The sequence below is a fragment of the Meleagris gallopavo genome, chromosome 7, assembly GCF_905368555.1.
Source record: "Meleagris gallopavo chromosome 7, MGAL_WU_HG_1.1, whole genome shotgun sequence".
NCBI lineage: Eukaryota > Metazoa > Chordata > Aves > Galliformes > Phasianidae > Meleagris > Meleagris gallopavo.
In genome coordinates, this window is record NC_139410.1 from 16557962 (window position 1) to 16579617 (window position 21656).

Consider the following 21656-nt stretch of genomic DNA (forward strand, 5'->3'; position numbering starts at 1 on the left):
AAAAAAACCTGTTCATTTCTGGGACAGAGGCAGAATTGAGATCTTTTAGTAGCTCTTATTTAAGAAAATTTTATTTAAGAAAAGTAAAATAAAAATTCTGCAAAAGTTTCTTAGCTAAAATCAGTTGGAAAAAAAAATCATGTAATCAGAAATGTTCATGTTTCAAAAAGGAAAAAATTATAAATTAAAGTAGAATAAATGCCACTGTAACAATTTCAGGTTTTTAGTATGTAAGACATTATTTCTCTATGAATCACAGCTTTGCTTTCAACCTGATTTTTTTCCAAAAGTGAAGTGAATTTTCCAAAGCTTTTGTAGCTACTTTTTCCTGGGCATGATTTGCATTAAATATGAAGACTTACATTACATATGAAAATAGAGAACATTTCCAACTAATATCTGTACTTTTCCATTCCAACACTTCTTGCCTCTTAGTACAGATGAAAAAAAAATTACCATGGAAATATTCTTTTTAAAGTAGTGCTTACACACAGCTATTTCACTGTGCTCTTATTTATGAACATGTTACTGAAGAATTGCTTGTGTTTATTAACCTTCTTGCCAACTATGTCAAAACTTGCTTCAGATAATGATAGAAAAACTTTTGGACCAATATGATTTGCAAGGAATCAATGAAGTTCAACTGTATTGAAACAGAGTTGTGAAATTATGTAGAATGAGTTTCAAACTCAAAAGGCCCATATGAGTTTTCCATCACAACATAAATATTTACCTTCATATAGTGATCTTTTAAACTCTAGTGCATAATTATGCAAGATGTGCATGAGTACTTGTCCATACTGAATGCCATTTGCTGTTGCTTTGTCAGCAGCATCTATTACTTGTAGAATAGATGAGCCTTTGGGATGTCTGAAAGCTGGGTAAGGAATATAACTTTCCTGAGACCAGCTGAGGCTAAGCACGTTCTTGCTAAGAGCTAGGCAGGTTTCTGAAAGCACTTAACGCTGAGTTATTCAACATGTTCAGTTGTTGCTGCATGCATTTTTGCTCTCTTTTGAGGGAAATTCAAATTTATAACACGCTTATCAAAACTGCTTTATAGTGAGTTGCATTACTGGGGTATTCCTTTTATTGCTGAGTTTTATTTACAAATTTAATATACAGAAATATGTTCTAACTAGAAAATGTAAGATATTTTAAACTTTTATCTTTAATTACATTTTGCAAATTATCCTGAGTAATGAGTCTATGTTTGTCAGTACATAAGGACAGAAAGAAGGAGGGCCATAAAATCAGCTAGTATTTTAATAAAAAGAGGAAGCGCAGGAGGTGTAAGTAAGTCTATGTGTGTTCTGTGTAGGGAGGATTGTTGGCTCTGCAAAGTGACAAACCATATCTACTTGTAATGTTGTTAGGAATTGCCTGAAAAGTGGAAGAATCTTAGAAAGATTGCCTTTACTGTAAAGCTTGATGTGGTACCTCTGCGGTCCAGTGAAGTGTCTGTTATCAGAAGAAAATGTGCACTTTTGGAGGTGAGATCAGTTCTGTGCCTTGAACCAAATGATTTTTCGTTTTTTGTTCTGATAACAAGCTGGTGGCAAGCTTCACTGAACTGAGAAATTGTAAACTCTTAGAAAAGGCTGTCTAAAGATAACAATTCAATGTTTCTCAGTAGTATATTCTGGATGAATCTGATAATTTAAAGCCCACTCCACCAAAATGGGAGTGATGCTTGTGTCCTCTTTATCTTCGATTATGTCTAATCTGTTTCTAATTCACACATGGTGCTGCTGTTGTCAGATCAAGTACAGATTTTAAATGTCTTATGCTTCTCCACTGGGAATGCTTTAAATGTATGCGGGCTGTCTATCAGGGCTGTACAGACTGAATCTAATAAACTTTTAGATAAATTTCAAGGAAATAAAAGAGTACTTAAAAATGAAATGATTCATGGTTCATGAGATGGAACATATTTAATCAATGGCAGCTACAGAAAAGTTATAGTATGATCTCCATGGATTACCTGCTTAATCCCTAAGGAACTCTAATATAATAATTATGTTGTATCTTTCAGGTTAAACAGTATGGCTATAGAAACAGATTCAGAACTTGAGGTTTCACTCTCAAGTTCCTTTTCAGGATATGGGTAAGGTAAGAATAACCATTGTTTAAACTATATATATCAATATCAGTAGTATGGAGTACTAATCCCAATATACAGTCTGCATATATGTACTACATAAACGCATACAATAACATATATAATGTATAAATATATATACATATAAACATATTTATAACTACCTGTAAACTGCATAAACATTATCACTACATATTCCCAAGAACTCCACAATGTGAGAATGAAAAGCATAACATAAAGTCTTTCCCTAGTTGATATATAGATATGAAAGAGAGAGTGGTTCATCTGAGTACATTTAGTTTTGAATATCGATTTTCATGACCCCTGCCTTGGGGAAGATTTGTAAGACTTAGTCAGCAACTAAGGATTTACTAAAAATTGCATTAGATTTGCTACCGTGATCAAGAACTAAATGAAGAATACACTTACTTTCTTTTAAAATAATAGATAATGAAATTTTTCTAAAATGTATTCTAATTGCAGGCTGACTGTGGACTTGAGACCAACATTGAAAGTCCATTCTTATAAGTGCTTCCCTCTTGCCATTCAACTTGTCCCTGAAGGGTTGTTAGATTAAGAGAAGGGAATGGGAGACAATGTGTGTGTGGTATGGATTTTTTTTTTTTTTTTTTTTTTTTTTTGTAATTTGTTTTGGATTTTCATGGGTTTTGATGGAGCTTGTTTTTTGGCTGTAGTTCAGATCTTGATTGACGCTGCTAGAGGCCTGTACCTGACTTCATTGCGCTAAATACACATACAGGTGCTACTTTTATATCAGCTCATTAATTTCGAATAGGAAAGGGATCTATCTCAGCTGTGCTTGGCAGAGGGAACATTTAGAGGCACTTTTTCTGCATTTGAAGAAAAAAACTTTTCTCCATAAACACATCCTCTAGAGCTGACTAGTGATAACTAATTTCACCCAACCATGGGAATGTAAGACTGAACAAGCTAGTGACTAGAAGGCTATGGATACTGCTCTCTCATTGTTGCTTGTTGACATTACCATTGAGACCTTCTGTAAATACAAAGAGTAACTACTAGACAAAAGGTGATGAGGACCATCTGCATCTCTTCACAATTTTCTTCAGCAGGAGGGCTAACTATGCAATTCTTTTAGTGTTCAGGTGCTCAGCTAGTGAGTCTGCAAGCTGGATATGCTTGACAGAAGCAATTCGACAAGCATGCAGCCAACCCTTTAGCCTCTCTCTCTTGGATTCTGTTAACAACCAGAAGGGAATTGAACAGATTTGCCTTAGGTGTCAGGTCTGTGTCAGATATGCAGAGTAAATTTTACACTTCTGTATAGTCTGATCACATATTCCCAGATCTGTTTTGGTCCTGTGACAGGGAAGTAGTTATGATAAAGGCACTGGAAAGATTCTCCAACAAAAGTCGTACTATTTTTGGTGATAGGACAATTGTTTATTTGCAGGAGAGAAGAACAGCTTGCCTCTCTGACCAACTGAAATCTGGATTGTCCTTCTTTTTTTTCTAGGACCACACAATGATCTTTCACAATTATCAAACATGATGACCTACCTTACCTACTAGCTTTCCCTCTGGGACAACTATATCTGACAAAAAAGCATGGAAAAATGGGAGTGAAGAAGATATGTTTCTAGACAAAGCAAAAATGGTCTCATGGTGCTTATCCAGGTACTGGCAGATGATGGAAGACAAAATCTTTTTGTGCCACCTCATAAAGATATTTCAAAGCTGTAGGTTGAGCTGAAAGTACTTTCAGCTACAGCTTTCTAAAGCAAGCAGAACAGATTACATAGATGACTGAAACATGTCATTTGTTACAGCCTGTATGTACAGTCATGCAGTATCCTTTCATATGTAAGGCCTCTATCCATTATTTGCCTTCATTTAAGGAAAGAGGAGACAGAACATCCATGAAGAGAAAAGCATAGAGAGTTTCAGATGTTTGTTGTTTATTTCTTCTGAATTTAGAGACCCCTTAAATGGTTGGAGGGAAGAAACTTATTCCCTTTCATTTCGTTTCTATTTCTTGTGGTTACTACAAACATTAAGGAAGCCCCTTGTTTTCTCATTTGAATATTATAATTTTAAATTATTTATGCACACGTAAGCAAAAATTATTGAAAAGCAGGCAAAATAAAATTAAGAGAAAACAGATGGCAGGCAAACATAAATGTGATATTTGATGATCTTTCTTTACTCTTACTCTATCATTTTCAAGTATTTTATCCCTCTCAACTTTTTGAAAAACTGGAATTCTGAAACTCAATAGTGAATGTTCTATGAAGAAATTGGAAGAGAAGCTTTGCTTTCCTTCTCTTACTGCCTTGCCTCCTTGTTTGTGTTAACATATATTACGTAAATATTTGTTTGTAATAGTTAAATGAAAGGATGAAGGATTTAGTAAAGGATATCTGATTTCAAAATGAAGCTCTCACGTTTTACATTGCTTAGGCTTGCAAGAGCTACAATAAAACAGATGTAAGAATGTAAAGTATACAGAATCTCAGCTTGTGGCATCACTCTTCTGCTTTTCAAAAGTTAATTGCAAATTCTACTTACTAGAAAAAGTATTAATATCACTTGTTCTGGAAAAGCAATGCTATGAGAGAGTGAAGCTCTCCTCAGTGTACTTACATTTTTCTGTAGAAAACAGAAGCACTGACTCAAAAAAGTAAATTCCTTCACAGTAGCTGGTAATCTGGGACTCTGATTCTTCAGCTACAAGATATACTCAACTAGTTCCCTCTGAAATAATGGTCATAACTGATCTAAAGAACAGAACACAGATCACCACATAGTATGGTGACTGGTCCAGACAGAAAAGAACCATTGCAAACTGAATTGAATGCAGAGTTTCTAAGGACTTAGTTATATCAGGACTTATTTGGTGGTGTTGCTTCAAATATTTTTTCATAGATGGAATACCCCATTATTTATTATGACTAGAACAGAGCTGCTGTTTTAGTGTATTTCCCAATATGAGAGCCAGGAAAGAATCTTGGAAAGGATGTATATTTACTTGAGGTTTGTTAGTTGTTCCACTTTGGAAGAGCCTTTGTCCTCCTGTGACCCCACTAGCGAAGGAGTTTGGTGGAACAGGCCTGTATGTATCAGCATATCTTTCAGTAGGTGTAAGATTAATTAACACGTTTTCTCTTGATAAAACAGAAGCATCCAAGTATCAAGTGGCAGCAAGACTGCTTGTAAGGTTGGGTTAAGGACAATATTGACACATGAAGCAGTCACTGCAGAATGTTTTTGCAGTCAGTGGAGAGAAATGAGGACTTTCTGGGTCCAATTCATCTGAGCAGTTTATGAAGGCTGCTCCTATTTTATTATGTTGACCCATCACATCAGAGACAGATGAGACTGAACCTTCCCAGCGGTGTTCCGCTACATTTTATTGCCATAAGACAGATGGAAGCAGAGGGGCAGTTTGGCAGAATGGCATCTGACATGGAAGTGCATGTGAAGTAAATTTGGGTCCTTATAGAAAAAATGGCACCCATTGACATTCATCAGTGTTTATGGAGGGGATGTGAGCTCATTGAGATGGTGGGTGGTGTGTTTCAGCAGTGATGACAGTGACATGAAAGATGAACCACTTTCTAGATGGCCATGTGGATTCTGATGGCATACAGGTTCTTGTTCAGCGCTGGCCAAAATGCATAGCTAATGGTGATGACTATGTTGAAAAATAGCATTCTGAGAATGAGCACTCTCAAATAGAGTTATTGTACACTCTTTCATAGTTTCCGTAGAAATAAATAGGAGACATTACTTTCAGAACAACCTGCATTGATGTCCCCTTTAGGACAGGTTTAATTAGATGCTATGGACAGCTGACTCTTAGTTAGATCTCTAGTGACCCCATGTTGAACTGGTTTTGTTTGTTCTAACTAGGTTTTTGTATCATCTTACCTAAGTAACTTGAGATAAGCAAGTGCGTTCTTATCGTGATACTGTTAAATGTAAATACCCACACAGAGATTTTAACCAAATCTCTTAGCATCCGTATAACAGAATCTACTTTTTGTAAGCTGATGTTTATCCCTTTCCGTATACAAAGAGCTTATGCATTTGTATTACTAATGAGCATCCATTCATGACCAGAAGTGGCTGGGAACAAAAGTTGCTTGTTCAAGCTGTGCATAGGCAAATTTACAGCCTAATATAGGTGCTTTTGTGTGCCAGACCCAGGAAATAAAATTATATATGTACACACTGAGGACAAGGTGTTGCTTAATATTGTATTTATAATAAACTGCATGATATACTCATTTATTTGTATTTTTGTTGGAGTTCTCAGCTTTTGGTTCTGCCTTATATCTGCTCCAGTACCAAATATGCAGCATGTTTTGCTGTCCTATCTATCTGAAAAAGAGCTTGTTTGACTGATTTAGTTAGCAATGGTCTCATTTGCTGTAAAGGTAAGTAGCAAAATGAAAAAAAAGTCAGATTGTTTTTCTTCTTTCATTGACAGGATGGACTATTAAACAGTACCATTTCGGTATTGTACTCTGACTCTCTGGGTTAGAATTAATCTGCTTTGTCTTGCCTTCAAGTTCATTTACAGTCTCTGTATTCTTAAAATCGTGTGTGAAAACAATAGTATATATCTTAAATTTATATATGCTTATACATTTGTTAATAGTGGTATGGCTGACCACTCCAGCAGTTTCCTGTGAAGTGTTGATAGTGAGCAAACCTTTGTTTATTTGTGGAGGAAAGATCACCAGTAAATTCCATGGACCTGGTATTCACACTGCCCTATCAACTTTATGCATTACTGACCTCCACAGGCATTTTAGGGGAAGGCACAGCAGGGAAAGAGTTGAAGGTCAGTATAGTTATTCCTTTTGCTGACAATAATGTGTTTAGATATTTTCTTACACTGTTTGTAAATGTAAGGCTTGGTAGCTCTTCCTGGGAAAATTATGTACTCCTAATAATTTGGTTCTTGCTTATTTTGCTCTAAAGGTCAGTGTAAAGGGGCACTATCGAGTTCCATTTAGTCCACATCACACTACACCTCAAAATCCAAGTGCATCCATGCTTATCTCAAAGTTTTCTGGGCACTGCTATGTCCAGATCAAGAAATTACTGAGTGATGTGTGTTATTTTTGCTCATTGCCTCATGCAAAGTACCCTTTGTCTGTGTATGTGAAACCCGTGTATGGAGAGTTGATGAAATACTGAGAATTGAATTCCTTCTTGCTCCCTCCCAACAGCTGGAATTACTGCGTACTTCCTATGTTGTATATAATTTGTGAATAATTAAGGAAATTATTAACAATTAAGAAAATTAAGCAAAAAGCTTATTAACACACTTCTGTTTGTCTCCTGAATAGGAAAAGGCACTGCCTCTCCTTGTTCAAAGGTCTGAAAACAAGGAGACGGTGGTCAGTATTTTCTCAGTATTTGAGCAAAGGCTATAGAAACCATAGGATCTGCTCGGAGAGGAGACATAGTTGAATTTGAACAGACATCCAGGGAATGTTTGAGCATGATAAATGCTTTGAGTATGTAAAATCCTGTAGGTTTTTTAGCTGGGTGATAGGACAAATAGAAAAGATGATGGATATAAGTGTCCTCCTTTTTAATTTCTTCACACTTCTCTAACTGCATATATATTCATCTCTTAATTTTTTTATTTTATTGTTACGGGTGATTTCCCGGTGACTTAGGGCAGCATGTGTAGAATGCATCTCCCTGTAACAGCGGATATCGGACAGTCAGAGCTTCATTGATGCAGAAGTGGAGCCCTGAAGAGATGTTGACTTAAAGGATTCCCACAAGTACATACACGTATTACTAAAACTGCAGCTGTTTTATAGCAACAGTAACTTCAAAAGCACAAATTTTGTAGGTGAGACAAATCTTTCAAATTCAATTTTCAGGGCAGTTTAATTGAACAAAGTGATGAAGTCAAGTTAATCCTTGCTTTTCAGCCACAAATCTTAGAGCATTTTTCAAAGAAGTAAATACAATCAATGTCTGTATGACAGTACGAATCTAGCTGTGCAAGCTTGAAATGCCCTCGGTGCATTATAGCACTTAGTCGCAGAAACATGGCTTGTCAATAATAAAGTAATACAGACATAGGCTATGATTTAAAAAAAAAAAAAAAAAAAAAAAAAAAAAAAAGAAAAATCTAGTCTTTCTGAGGATTGTACAGTAACGGAGCAAGGATTTGAGTAACAGACAGCGTTCCATTTTCTAGGCATGCTACTACCATCTGTTGCCACAAGAAAGAGTCTGGCTTGATTCCCATGTCTGCAGCTCAGTTCTTGAATGAGCAGGATCAGGAAACACCACGGAGGTATGAGAATATCTCGTAAATAAAATAGATTTGAACACAGAACAGACTCTGAGCACGCCTTGAGCTTAGCACATATGCAGATGAAACGGCTGTAGATCGAACTTTGAAACATGCAGTCGAAATTTTTGCTCAAGTATTCTGAACCTGTGAACTTAGACTAGTTGAGAACTAAGAAAAAATCAGATTATTCTGTGTGTGAACTGTACAATATTAAAAGCTTAGACTTCAGATTTGGTTTAACTTGCCTTGCAATGTAAGTGCTCATAGTTTGTCATCTTTCTTTGGATGGAAATGCATTAGTGGTGTCTGCACAAATAAGCAATGAAGAATAGTGAGAAGAAAAACCCTCATACAGCACCATGTGTGCCTACAGGCTCACACTGCTTGCCTCACTTTGTACCCTTTCAGTACCTGACAGTGAATGATAACGTTTTTGTAATGGTATTTACTGGCTCTGTTGGTATACGGGATCTCTCATTTTTTTTCTGTTCTGAAAATTGTTGTGCATGGCTGTAAAAAGTGCCCAAGGCTGAAATGTTTCAGAGGTCTCATCAAAGAGGAAACAACGTCTGGTTGTTTTTTTTTTTTTAATAATTAATTTTTGTGAAATTTTGCAAATCAGTTTGAAGTTGGGGAAATTCCAAACCTAAATGCACACTACTATAGATTCAAATGGTAACATGGTTCCTGATGGGGCTGTTTCTCATGGTGTCTTTCAGGAAATTTTACAACTCTCTCTTGATTTCCTCTGTATTTCCTTTAGCCTAAAGAAAGGAGGTTTCAAAATGGCCATTTAATAATCCCCTAGAAAAATAACCTTTGCAGCACTCCTATTCTATAACATAGGAACGATGAAAACCTGTCCTTGGATGGATTATAATGGAATCCTGTCTATTGACTTATGGTTTATGATTAAGTTGCTAATCTGGCTTCCAGCTTCACTTGTATTTGTTTGGAATGACAGGAGTTCCTTTCAGTGGTCATCACGAGTTTCCTTTTTCGCCAGCTTTTCCTCAGAGGTAATTGCAGCTGTAAGCAAGCCATTCAGTCTCCAGGAGAGGACAAAATTTATTTTAATGTCCATGAGTGCACAGAGTTACCTGAGGGGTAAAGGTATTGTTGTGGAATAATAGGAAATACTCCCTCTGTTCAGATGAAACAGAGTGCCTGACAAGATTAGGAAGCAAGAGATCTTCTTGAGTTTTTATTTTTATTTCCAATGAACCAAATGTAGTTCAGTTTGTTTAAATGGAAGTTGATATAACCTTGAATACATTTTATCAGCAGAACCCACATCTTAGTTTTAAATAGTTTTTTTAAGCTTTATTATCTTGTACTGTAATGACTTCATCATTGCAACAGAGTTGCAGTTACAGAGGGATTTTGCATCTAATTCTCTTTGGTTAATAGGAATTTGGGGTTCTTCAGATTTATTTGTAAGTTTTGAATTGGGTTAATCCTTAGTCTCAAATCAAAGCCCAGTGTTTCTAAATGTCAGGTGGGCTTTCACATACTAATGCACTATTTATGTGTGGAAGTTATCTATAATTTTTGTTACACATCTTGTTCAAGTGTCCACTACAGTGGTTACATAGATGAGTAATTTCTCAGGATTAATCACTTCATATTTGGTGCAGGTGTAACCCATACAGTAAATTACTCAAAGTAGCAATACTGCAGTGCTATTTACTGAACACATATTTCAGGTGATTTTTCCAGAAAAGATGTTCAAGTGAGAGATTTTTTATGTTAATATTTGCAAATTTGCAAATCCCGTTAAAAGATACTGTTTTATTTCCATAAGACCTTGCTTAGAATATTGTAGAAATTGTTTGTTTATTTTTTAAATTTCGTAGACATGTATTAAAGATTAGATGAAAACTCCATGGAAACAATCATCCCTTCTGTGTTTTCTCTGCTTCAGTATACATTTACTTTCTGTTTCTCAGTCTCAAACTTTTACCTTCATTGAATTCTCTTTGAAGTTCTTGAGGCAAATCCATCCTCAAAGAAAGCAGGAATGCATTTTATAATTGTAAGAGAAAGATACTTGCATTTCAAGCTTGAGAAGAGCAGTTCTTTTTTTGTTGTTGTTGTTATTTTTATTTTGTTGTTTTCAGTTTACCTGTCAGTTAATGCTACTGAAAAGGCAACATATAGAAAGTGAACTGGTCCATAGTTCTGGAAACATAGTACATTAGAAACATGTTCCAAACTTTGAGAACAAAAGGAAAAAAATGAAACCCATGAAATTTAAGCAGGGACTCTTTCCATATAACAAGCAGCATTCTAGCACGAAGAATAAAGAATGTAAATCCTCTTAGATTAAATTTCAGCATCAGTCGGTTTTAAATTTCGAAACTGATATTGTTGCACTTGTATATTGTACGTATTTATAAATATTCACCTGCTGTTGAGTTCAAAAACTTCCCTTAATTTTCACTTCCTTAAGGCTTTGCTTAGAATGTTGTAGAAATTGTTTGTTTATTTTTTAAATTTCGTAGACAAGTATTAAAGATTAGATGAAAACTCCATGGAAACAAATAAATGTTGAACACATGGAGATAGAGCTCAGAACATTTGCAAATGTGATCATTTCCCTAATGAACGGTGTTTTCCTACTTGAAATAATCTCTCCTGTTCTGAGTACTCTGCATTATGTAGGAGCCTGTTGCTTGTTAAATTCCCTTCATTAGAGGGCTTTTGAACTCAAAGTAGCTCAAAAATTGGGGAAACAAGTATTACAGGATTGAACTCCCAAATCACAAAGTACTTCTGAAAATATCCTTCTGAATTCATTTTTTCTTTAGTAATCAGGAAATTACCCAGCTGGCTTTCACGTGAGATTCAGAAGTTGAACTCCAAGATGCATTCACTAGCCTGCTTGATTCTATTTGTCACTCGTCCTGCCTTAGTGTTTACAACTGTCTGTCTGCTGCATAAGAAATGAAGGCTTGTCAAAGCACTATAGGTCTGGGATGTGTGTGTTGCTTTTGAATCAGTGGTTAGGAATCTAAAAATGGTTGAAGTTAAAGAAATTAAACCTCAAAATTTGGAACCCAGCAGCTAGCAACACAGTAGTGTTTGTGTTCTGGCTTTCTAGTCTATGCAACTGAAAGAAAAAGTCCAACTTCCATCATTATTTTGAGATATGAGCAGGTATCATCATAATTTAAGGTTTGCAGTATAATATGTATTTAGATAATTGCTGAGAGTAGTTTGGAGAGTAATGTGCTTCATGCTAATCTCTATGTTATTTTCTCTGAGTAGCCTAAAATCATAATGATGGACATTTGTGCACGTTCACAACTCTAAACAGATTCTAAATTCAGTATCATTATAGAACATCTATATGATATCTTCCTCTTTTCTCTAAGGAATAACAGAATGACACCATGAGCTAGTCTCAGCAATTTCAGAAACTCAGCATTGTAATGACTTGTCTGTAGTAGTCAACTCTACTAGCTCAAGCACAAACAAATTTGGAATTTATATATGTAGATCTAAAATATAATGGCTTTTAACGGTAACACAGATTAGGCTAATATTAGTTTGCATTTACTTTTAATTCCATTGGGTCAGCTATGAAATGCTCTATTTTGTCTTTTTGGATGTCACCACAGAGAGCTGTCAGAACAATGAACAGAATGAACTGGAATTGTGAATTCTCAGTGCTGTCTTGCTGATATGTCTTGCGTTACATTTCCCTCTCCTCTATCAGTCAGAATGATTATGTTCCTCCAAAAAGCACTTCCGAATTTGAAGATGATTTCAAAGCAACTGCTTATATTAAGTAAGTGAATTGAATTAGGTTTTTATCACTATTACTTTATTTCAGGCATCCTTCTTTATTCTCATAATTAAGGTGGGAAATCGGTCTAGAAACTAAAAGTCAAAACAAATGAAATGCAAAATCTGTCTATGGCTTTTGGTGTCACTGAATTCAGCCACTGTAAAGGCCAGTGAAAAATTGGTTGAATTCAGTGTAGTGAGGATTTCAGTCTGGTGATTTACCCGGTGGACAGGAAATTGCTGTTGTCTCTCCAGTGGAGAACCAAAAGGAGATTCTGTGATTCAGCAAAGGTCACCTACAGAAATTTTGTGAGAGAGCAAATTTGTAAGTTTTGTGTCAGAGCTCTTTATTTTGGACTATAATCTATTGGAAACAAGCACTCCATTTCTAATTACCAATCTCCCGTCACCAGTGCAGAGTTAATTTCCAGTGCTGTTGTTAACTTAGTACATTATCAAGACAGTGTCACTTTCAAGGAACTTATCTAAAAGTGGACAGACCAAGAATGTTTCATAGAAATCAGATGCAAATACTGTAACTTAAAATAACATGAATCCATCTGGAGAAAATATGCCCTTACTGGTGAGCCCTTTACCAACAGAATGACTTTGTTAGAGACACACTTCAGACTTAAAACAGAAAGACAGAAGCAACTCCTTTGTATTTTGAAGATTTGCCATGCATGTGCTGAACAAGTTTCACTTATTTCAGTGACATGGGAATTGTTCTAGATCCTCTACCTGTTTTGCATATTAGTACTTCAGACTTAAACACACTTTGAAAATGCAGAGGACCTTAAAGTTGTGAAAGGACTTTCAATTTTACCAGAGCGTCTTTCCTCTGGTGATTTCAAACACCTTATTTTGATATAGGCTGGTTTGTTTAGCCATAGGGATCAGTATATTAATTTGAGGACCAATGTGTTAGTTCAGCAAAAAGAATCCACAAGTGCTAGTTCTAAAACTTTCCATTTCAACTTTGTGTGAACAGTCTTGTTTGCCTCAATGATTCTGCTTCACAAAATAGACTATTTTCATCTTTGCATCCACCAGGTGCAAGTACTTCTTCCTTGGACTTCTCATACATTGTTTTGGAGTAGTGTGTACTAAGATACAAAGTTGCTTGTTATAGCCTAACAAGCAATGGAAGTTTGCCAAAATGGGGAAAAACACCTGAAGGTCAGCCAAAAGTCTCTGTGATGAAGCTAATGATGGAAAAATAGGGGTAAAGTATGATGTACCACTTTATGTATGATATAAACCATCCTAGATGCAACTGTGCGTGCACAGAGGGACATTAGCATATATTGGAAAGAATGAATATGCATACTGATGTACCGCATATGTATGTATTAACTATTTAAATGTAGAACCTGAACTCTGAGAGAGTGTGCTTGATTTGTCAAGTTGCCTGGCATTGTGAGAAGTATAGGAATGCTGTTTTCTAGCACAACATTGGAGTTGGAGAGTTTTCTTCCTGGATTTAGATGACTGTTTAGACATTGATTCTACAGGAAGCTTGCAGTACAGAAAGAATAATGACTTGAACCTGTTTGGTTTTGATTTCATTTTGTCATTAACCTGAGGCTGATTTAATTATTTCAGTAGCAACTGTGATATTTCTAACAAAAAACTCTATTTCTAAAAGGACTTCTCAAAAGTGCTTCACTAGTTTTCCCTTCTCATGCTTTATCAGACTCAACAGTCCTTTTGGGAGCTGAGTTCTCTGGTTCTGCTTTCTCTCTGTGATAACCTTACTGAAAATCATTTCTAAGAGAAGTCATGGAAAGTAGGGAAACTTTTCACCCTACATGATTGTGTTCTGTAATTACTGTGCTCGGCTAAATGCAAGTTATTCTAACTCTAGATTTCTTCAATGTCTGTCAGCAGTTTGCAAAGTGATGAAGTTGTTTGACAATGTTACTGATCTTTAATTTGATGAGAATAAGAATCTGGCATATATATACTTTCAAAGACCAATGCTTTGTGAAGAACAGGTCCGGTTATCAAATGATGTATTTTCTTGCATAATGTTCTATTGAATTAGAAAAATACGAGGCAAATAATTTTAGCAAGCATAGACTCTCCTTTGGACTGCACCATCTACTGCTTCTAATAGGAGAAGTTCCAGCTGTCCTGTGTTTGGAGCCAGATAGGCATCACTGGGGGGAGCTTGAGGGAAAATGTGACTCTTTGTTGCCCATCCCAGGACCGTTTGCTGGTTGTACAAAGCACGGTTCTTGCATGCATTCTTTCTTTGTCTCTTCCTTGTGGGTGCTCCTCGACCTGTGTATGTAAGTGTAGTGTTTTATTTCCCACTGCTCTGCAAGGGGACCTGTACCACTAGGTCTCTATTGCCCGTGATGTACCATGTTGTCTTCCTACAGTTCAGCCACAGACACCAATATTAATGATGCTCCACAATTGCAGTGATGTGCAGTCTGAAAAACTGGCTGCCTAGAGCCGTGGAGGATCAGAATGTAGGATAGTGTGGCTGAATGCAGAGATTAATGCTGATTAATAATTTGAAGTTTTGACCGTTACAGGTGGCTATTAAAAAAAGAGTTCTGCAAGAGCTTTTCTATTTTAACTATTAATCACTGTTCAGAAAACAAAACAAAACACTTCAAATTATCCTACAGCATGTAGATTCTTATTTGATCAGCTGAAAGTGAGGATAGAAGAGGAAACAAGAATGAATAAATTTCCTTCTCCAGAAAAAGATCTTTTTTTCATTCTGGGAGACCTTAGTCTCTGTTTCTCTCAAGCACCTAGTAGCTTCTTTTCTTCCTTATTTTCCTTTCTTACCAGTATGTTCAGGTGTCTGATCTGTGGGCTGAGTTTAAGATATTCCAAGAGGAAACTAAAAAAAGTCTCTCCTCATTTTCCTCCTGGGCTTTGATTCCTGCCACAGTAAGTTCAGTCACTTGCCTGCAGCTCTCGGACTTTTCTCAGAACCCAAGTAGCAAAGGAAGGGGAAAAAGATGGATAGGTTGGATTTTATACTTTTTCGACGAAGATTTTTATTTTTCACAATAAACAGGTAATTGAATGTTTTCGGTAATATCCAAATCGTCTGCGAAAATAATGAAAATCTTATCCAGACACAACTGCAGGTCAGTCAGCTGTAGTGTCATCTTTCCCATACTGCTCAGCTAGTGATTTTGACCTTGGCGTGAATGGATCATTCACTCAAGTGATGAGAGTTAATTTAGACTTCATAATAGCCCAGAGCTCAACCTTTTCAGGGCTGCAATTGTTTCACTGATGCCAAATTATATGCAATCACTGAGTAATATGAACAGTGATCCACTGCTGTGTCTTTGGATGTAGGCAACCACAATCATTCTTTTCATACTGGTAGGGAATGCAGGCTATAAATCCAGTCACTGTTGTGCATTGCAAAGGGTGTGAGCCATGTTGCCTGTGTAGCGAGTGTACGGAGAAAAAGCAAAATTTAGGGCTTTTATCCCTTTTGTGGTTCTGTAGCTATTTTCTCCTTTGAGGGCTTGAGTTACGATCTTGGTGAATTTTACATTTACATTTTACATACAATAATCTATTATCTGACTGTTGTCAGAGCTCAGGGAGGGAGGAATGATTTGATACAAGCATACCGAAGCCCAGTGATTCTCATCCTGCTCTCTGCAAATTTCTGTGATATTTGCAGGCCACTCTGTACTGCTAATGAAGAAAGAAGATAAGCACCAGCAGATCATGGTATGTTTGTCAAGGCAGCGATTTTCCCACTGTAACTAACTCAGATGTGGAGCCTGGAAATAAAATATAGGTTGATCTGCCTCCAGGGCACTGAAATGCAGTCATCCAGTCTGCACAGGCTTTATGCCTTTGTATCTTGGGATTTTTGGAAGTATTTTTGGCAAGACTGATCTTCAGAAGCAACAAGACAAAGTCTGCGATGTTCATAACATTGTGTGATGATTTACCTTTAAATTGCATCTCTATGGTTTTATAGTAAGATATCCAGATACCCTGGAAAAAAACTAATCCATGGTTACTGCCAAATGGCTTCCTGGGCTGTGAAAGTAGGCACTGTGGGACACCTTTTCAGTGCCACTGTTTCCATCAGGATGATGAATATCGTAGAAATTTGGTGAAGGAGACTGATCAGGGATCCACTGGATGGTTTGGTTAACCTTCCTCAGCATTTCCTGTTCCTCTCACGTAAAGCAGGCATTGTGTCAGGCCTCAAACAGAATATTTTTTTCCTTGCATTTCCTGTAGTAAACATGACTTGCATTGTGAGCATTTTGAAATTGGTATGTGTAAGTATATTTCTGCTACTTGAAATACCTGGTAGCTTTTGCGTATGTGTGAGGATGCAGTACAAGTACAATTTGAGACAAGTATTTGTGAGTTCTGAGATTTAGACCCGGGCACCAGCTGAAAAGAGTATTTTTGTTATTAAAAAGTCAAATTAAAATCGTAAGAAAACAACACCATTATTAGTTTGCATAAGTTATTTGCTTTGATTAAAAGCACCAATAAATGTGTCTTGGTTCTATAACTGTTCCATTTAGCACTTGACATATAATAGTGTTTTTTTTTCCCCACAGTGTAATATCTCCATTGAAATATAATTATTTTGCAGATTGCTCTAGTGAATGCCCTTATAAACATGCTGTTAGGGGAACTCACCCCTGGTGATCATCAGAACATCATGACAGTATGCACAATTGATGTACATGCAAGGGACGCTGTAGCCACGCTTATAGCACAGAAGGTAATTTGTTGCAGAGCAATTACACTAATGCATTTTTAAAAGCATAAAATAAAGAATAATTTCAATTGTTGAAAAGGTATTCTGGTAGCTTATGTCTGGCAATGACAGAGTATTTTGATTCCATCCATTTTTGTTCTTTTATATTTTTTGCTTTAGAGTCAGATAATTACATTTACCAGTTAAAGAACTTCCATTTAAAAATATGTAGATATTTTGTCCAAATGTTTAAAGACATCCATTAAAAAAGTATGCTATAGTGTGACAGCGGGTTTCTCATTAACTTGCCTCCAATTACCGATCTGTTCACAATTAATATAAAAACTCGCATTCGTTACAGATAGCTTAAAAGTTTAATACATACAAAATATAATACAGCAATTGTGTTATGTTTCCAGACAGCATTCTATTTTTTAATTTTAAACACGCGTTTTATTTCCTTATTAATTCCTGAGGTGAAGTCTATCCTGCTAACTCTTTCTGTGCCTGACTTCCACGCTGCTGGGGCCTATTCACAGTAATCTGTTCCTCCATCTTCAGACTGTGACCACTCAGGAAGGGGGGGTGGTGAGGGGCACCATACAATGCCTGCTCCCTTATGCATGGTTAGACAGGTGAGAGATAGGTGTTATATGTTCCACTCCTCCTGCCTGAAACCAGCCGCAAGGGATAGCTCTGATAGCCAGAGTGGGCATAGAGCCCACAGTGTGAATGGGCAGCTTTATTCCAGAGTAAGACACTTGGAGCTTTCCCATTTCTACATGAGGAATAACAAGGGAGAAGAAGAAAACTGTGTTGATATGAATTGATTGTTTATCACATATCCATTCCTCCATCCTCCGTTGCACATTATCCTATTTATTACATTTTAACGCTTTCACTCAAACGAAATTCTCCCTTTGGCACAGGGCTGCTAAGAGCAAGGATTACCCCCTCCCTGTTTCCAAACACCCTCCCATCCCCATGATGGTAAGGAGTTCAGAGTAAAGATGCTTTGCTTTATTATAAATAACAATTTTGCTGTAGGCCAAGACAAATGGTATTGACAGAAATCCAGTCTTTATGTAAATAAGTTAAATAAAGGGTGCAGGATGTAGTCCACAATAAAAAAGTGAAAAAGCTAAAAATTGTTTTACTTTAAATAATAAAAGAGGAAAATCCTCTTTTATTTTTCATGTTCTTATAAGGAGCATGAAACCTCCTTATCCAGGACAATGGTTTCTGTGCCTCATTAACTGATATTCTGCAAAAATGTGTTTTTAAAAAAAACACAACAGAAACAATCTCTTACAGTTGCAGAACAAAATCCATTCTACTAAGCGTAATCACTTTGTTGTGGTGTGACGCATAATAGCAGTTGCATCAAAAATTTGCAGCAATTTAAAATATTCTTTTCACTGAAATTGTTTATCCACATTGCCAAAGCCCTTAAGGAAGTAGTGATGTTTTTCACATTGTCAGGAGCAGCTGTTTCTATCTGCTGTGACTGTCTAACTGCTAACTAGGCAGATGGCACACAGTAGCTGAGGTGTGTCTGTTGTATATAGGACCAACTTTTCTGGCTTACAGGAAGCACAGCTGCCATGCTATTATGATGATGATGATCCTTATGTATTTCAGACATTGGAGGCCTTATAGAGAGCTTCATGTTTTGAAGGAGTGATTATGGTCCTTAGTACACTGAATAAGTACTTAAATAATCAAACTGACAAGCTGTGTGGAAATATGGAATTGCTATAAATTAGAATAATTTTGGGATCAGAGCAGGAGGACTGTTAGAAACTAGTGAAATTATTTGCTCAGAGACAACTATCTCTATATATTCTAGCATATAAATGTCAACGAAAAGGACTGCTGGGTACAAATAGGTTCATGAATGAATGGTGAATAAACTCAGCAACCCCGTATTTCTTTGCACTTGTAATTAAAATATTAATCTCTATTTTTTTTCTTTCTTCATGGTAACTGCTTCCCTCAGTGTTCTTGTGTACTGGGATATGGTACAGGAGAGTTGGAGGGGGTACTGAGGAGCAACTGGGGCCTAAGGAAGCAATGAAATGCTGACCAGATGCTGCATTTCCTGTTAATTTGAGGCGTTAGTTCATTAGACCACTAATCAAAACAATGTGCTCTGCTAACAAACCGTTTCATCCCCCGAGCGCTGGAGCAAGCACATGCTGTTCCCAGCCAATTACAACCTACTCCAAGTCAATGAATGGTCTCTAGGTGATTTCTACAGATGGTGGAAGAAGTTTTCTGAGAATGGTTGTCTGTATTATTGTTTGTGACTTTGTGTGGCTCAGGAGAAATTGTTTTATCTGGAAACATGAAATTACTGAGTCCTGTTAGTGCTTTCATTGCATTAATATTATGAGCTTAAAGAGTTTGTTTTATAAACCACTGTAGTCCTCCTACAGAGTTAAAAAGCAATTTGAGTAACTGGGGGTGCAGACAGGTGGTTGTTAGTCAGAAGCTGTTGCTAGAGGTCAAGGTATTGAGCAGACACGGACATGAATTCATTCTTTTACCCCTGAGTTCAGAATTAAAAGTTGCTTGAAATACAGAAAGGGCAACGCTGCACCAGATGAACTACCATTGTGTGTATAGCAAAAAGTGTCCATGTCAAAAGCTTACAGTGAGATCTGTTCTCCATAGCAGTAGGAACGACCTTCCAAACAGCTGCAACACTAAAAGCATGAACGTGAAGAAACAAATTTCTTCTTCATTATCTACGAGAAACTTCTGGTGAGCTTGAACAGGAAACAGTGGTGGGTAATATTTTTTAAACACTAGTCCTCTTACTTAATAGAGGAGGCAGCTTAACGCAGTGCTATCACTCTCTAAGTATCATTTCATAATTTGGAAATAAATAAAACTATAGCTTCCTTGCACTTGATAAAAAACAGCTGATGAGAAAATATGTGGAAGTTTGGTCACTTTGATTTCACCAAATGGCAAAGGGAAGATATGAACAATTATATCTTAGTAAAGCTCTGGGATCTATGTGTTGGAGAGGTGTACGAGAACAAAGTAGGATGAGTGATGCATGGAGTGGAAGGCTGAAAGATGGAACATCTTGGTCAGGAAATAACAAAGGAAATAGCCTGATCCCTCAAAAGTCAAGGGTTGGCAGACCTGCAAGCCAATTACAAGGTGAGCAGTTTACGGCAATAGCAAGAAATACTGCAGGGTTAGAGGATCATGCGGAGATGGTCACAGGAGAAAGCAGAAGTACTGCATTGCTAAGGGAAAAGGTTTCTGGAAGGTCACAGATATCAGAAAGCGTGTGGAAGACGATCACAAAGGTGAAAGAGATGAAGATCAAGGGCGGAGAAGAGGACTAATGAGCCTGGGAGCTTTAGAGCTAGCAAGGAGACCACTGGTGTCTGCTAGCATGTGAGATGAAACAACGCAGATTGATAAATAGCAGAAGGGATTTGTTCAAGCAGGTGAAAAATATCAGTAGGAAGAAAGTGCAGAAGTCGGCCTTGACAGAGGTAGGAAAAGCTCAGTAGGGCAAAATAATGGCTTTAAAAATAGGGAAAACAGTGAGAATTCTTCAGACGCTTTCACATATGGTAAGAAAAGAGAAGTTCATGTTTTCTAATATTCGGAGGAAATGCTGGCACACACTTTTCCTGGGTAAGATGACTCTGCAGTTGGAAAATGGAGAAAAAGGATTACATATAGAATTGTGGAAATATCTAGTTCCGTCCAAGGATCAAATGTGTACGTGGGGTGGGAATTATCTTCTGTAACATTGCAAGCAAAATGATACGGTCCTTGCCAAGCCCATTTCTGCCCTCCCTTCTCTAACTTTGGTTCATATTTAGTGGCGACAACTAAATGCAGGACCAGATTACACTTAAAATATTCTTCATTTCACACGTGAAATATTGTAAACATTCTGATTGTGATACTGATTCCCTTTTTGTGGATCTTGAAAGTAAATCTCAGATCAACTGTAAAATGCAAAGGAGAACTACCAGTATGAGATATAATGAGAGCTTTGATCTCTGCTCCTCCTCATGCTATTTAAAAAGGTGGGGCGACTTGTGCATTAGCTGCAATGAGAAAATCAAAAGTATGATAATAGGTTCCATCTTGTGACTTAAGATGCTCTCCCAGTAAAATCAAACAAAAATATCTTCATGGTAATTTATCTGGGTCATCTCGTCTTTACTAAATAACAACATCAGCCTTAATTTCTGAAGGAAACGTGATATAGAATGTCTTCTCATCTATCTGGAAATCAAGAATTTAAAGCAGATCAAAACGAGGTGGCCTAACTTTTGATAGCTGGCCTTCTACTTCATCAGGTGATATGAAGATATGTCCTCCCACTGAAGTGGAACGAGGGGAGAGGGGAAAAGATGTTTTTAAAGGTGTTCAGGTCTCCAAGAGGATGCAGAGCCATCAAGGGATAAATTTCTGTTTTTTCTTTTCTTTGTTGTTTTGTTTTCTGTCTTCTCTTGTTGGAGATTTGATAGATCAAAACAGCATGACTAGGCATGTTCTTCTTAGATATTCTGTACTGTTAATGAGTGCCTTTTCAAACCAAGTCTCCTTTTATTTCTGTTTCAGATTCTCTTGTCTTGTGCAGATAAGCTGTGGAGAGTTATTTTCACTCGTGTGTGATCGAATGAAAACCTTTAAATAGTTTCTGCACCCACTTTGGGAGTTGAGAATTTTAAAAATGGAAACAAGAT

The 21656-nt window shown here is 36.8% G+C and overlaps 1 long non-coding RNA gene across 1 annotated transcript in view; it reads left to right on the forward strand.

Moving 5' to 3' along the window:
* The window catches only part of LOC104911745 (uncharacterized), a 75915-nt gene that overhangs the window by 26913 nt on the left and 27346 nt on the right, over positions 1 to 21656 (forward strand). The window contains exons 2-3 of the long non-coding RNA XR_014884432.1: positions 2036 to 2112; positions 3600 to 3760. This is a non-coding gene — a long non-coding RNA (uncharacterized LOC104911745). The remainder of the gene's footprint in view (positions 1 to 2035; positions 2113 to 3599; positions 3761 to 21656) is intronic.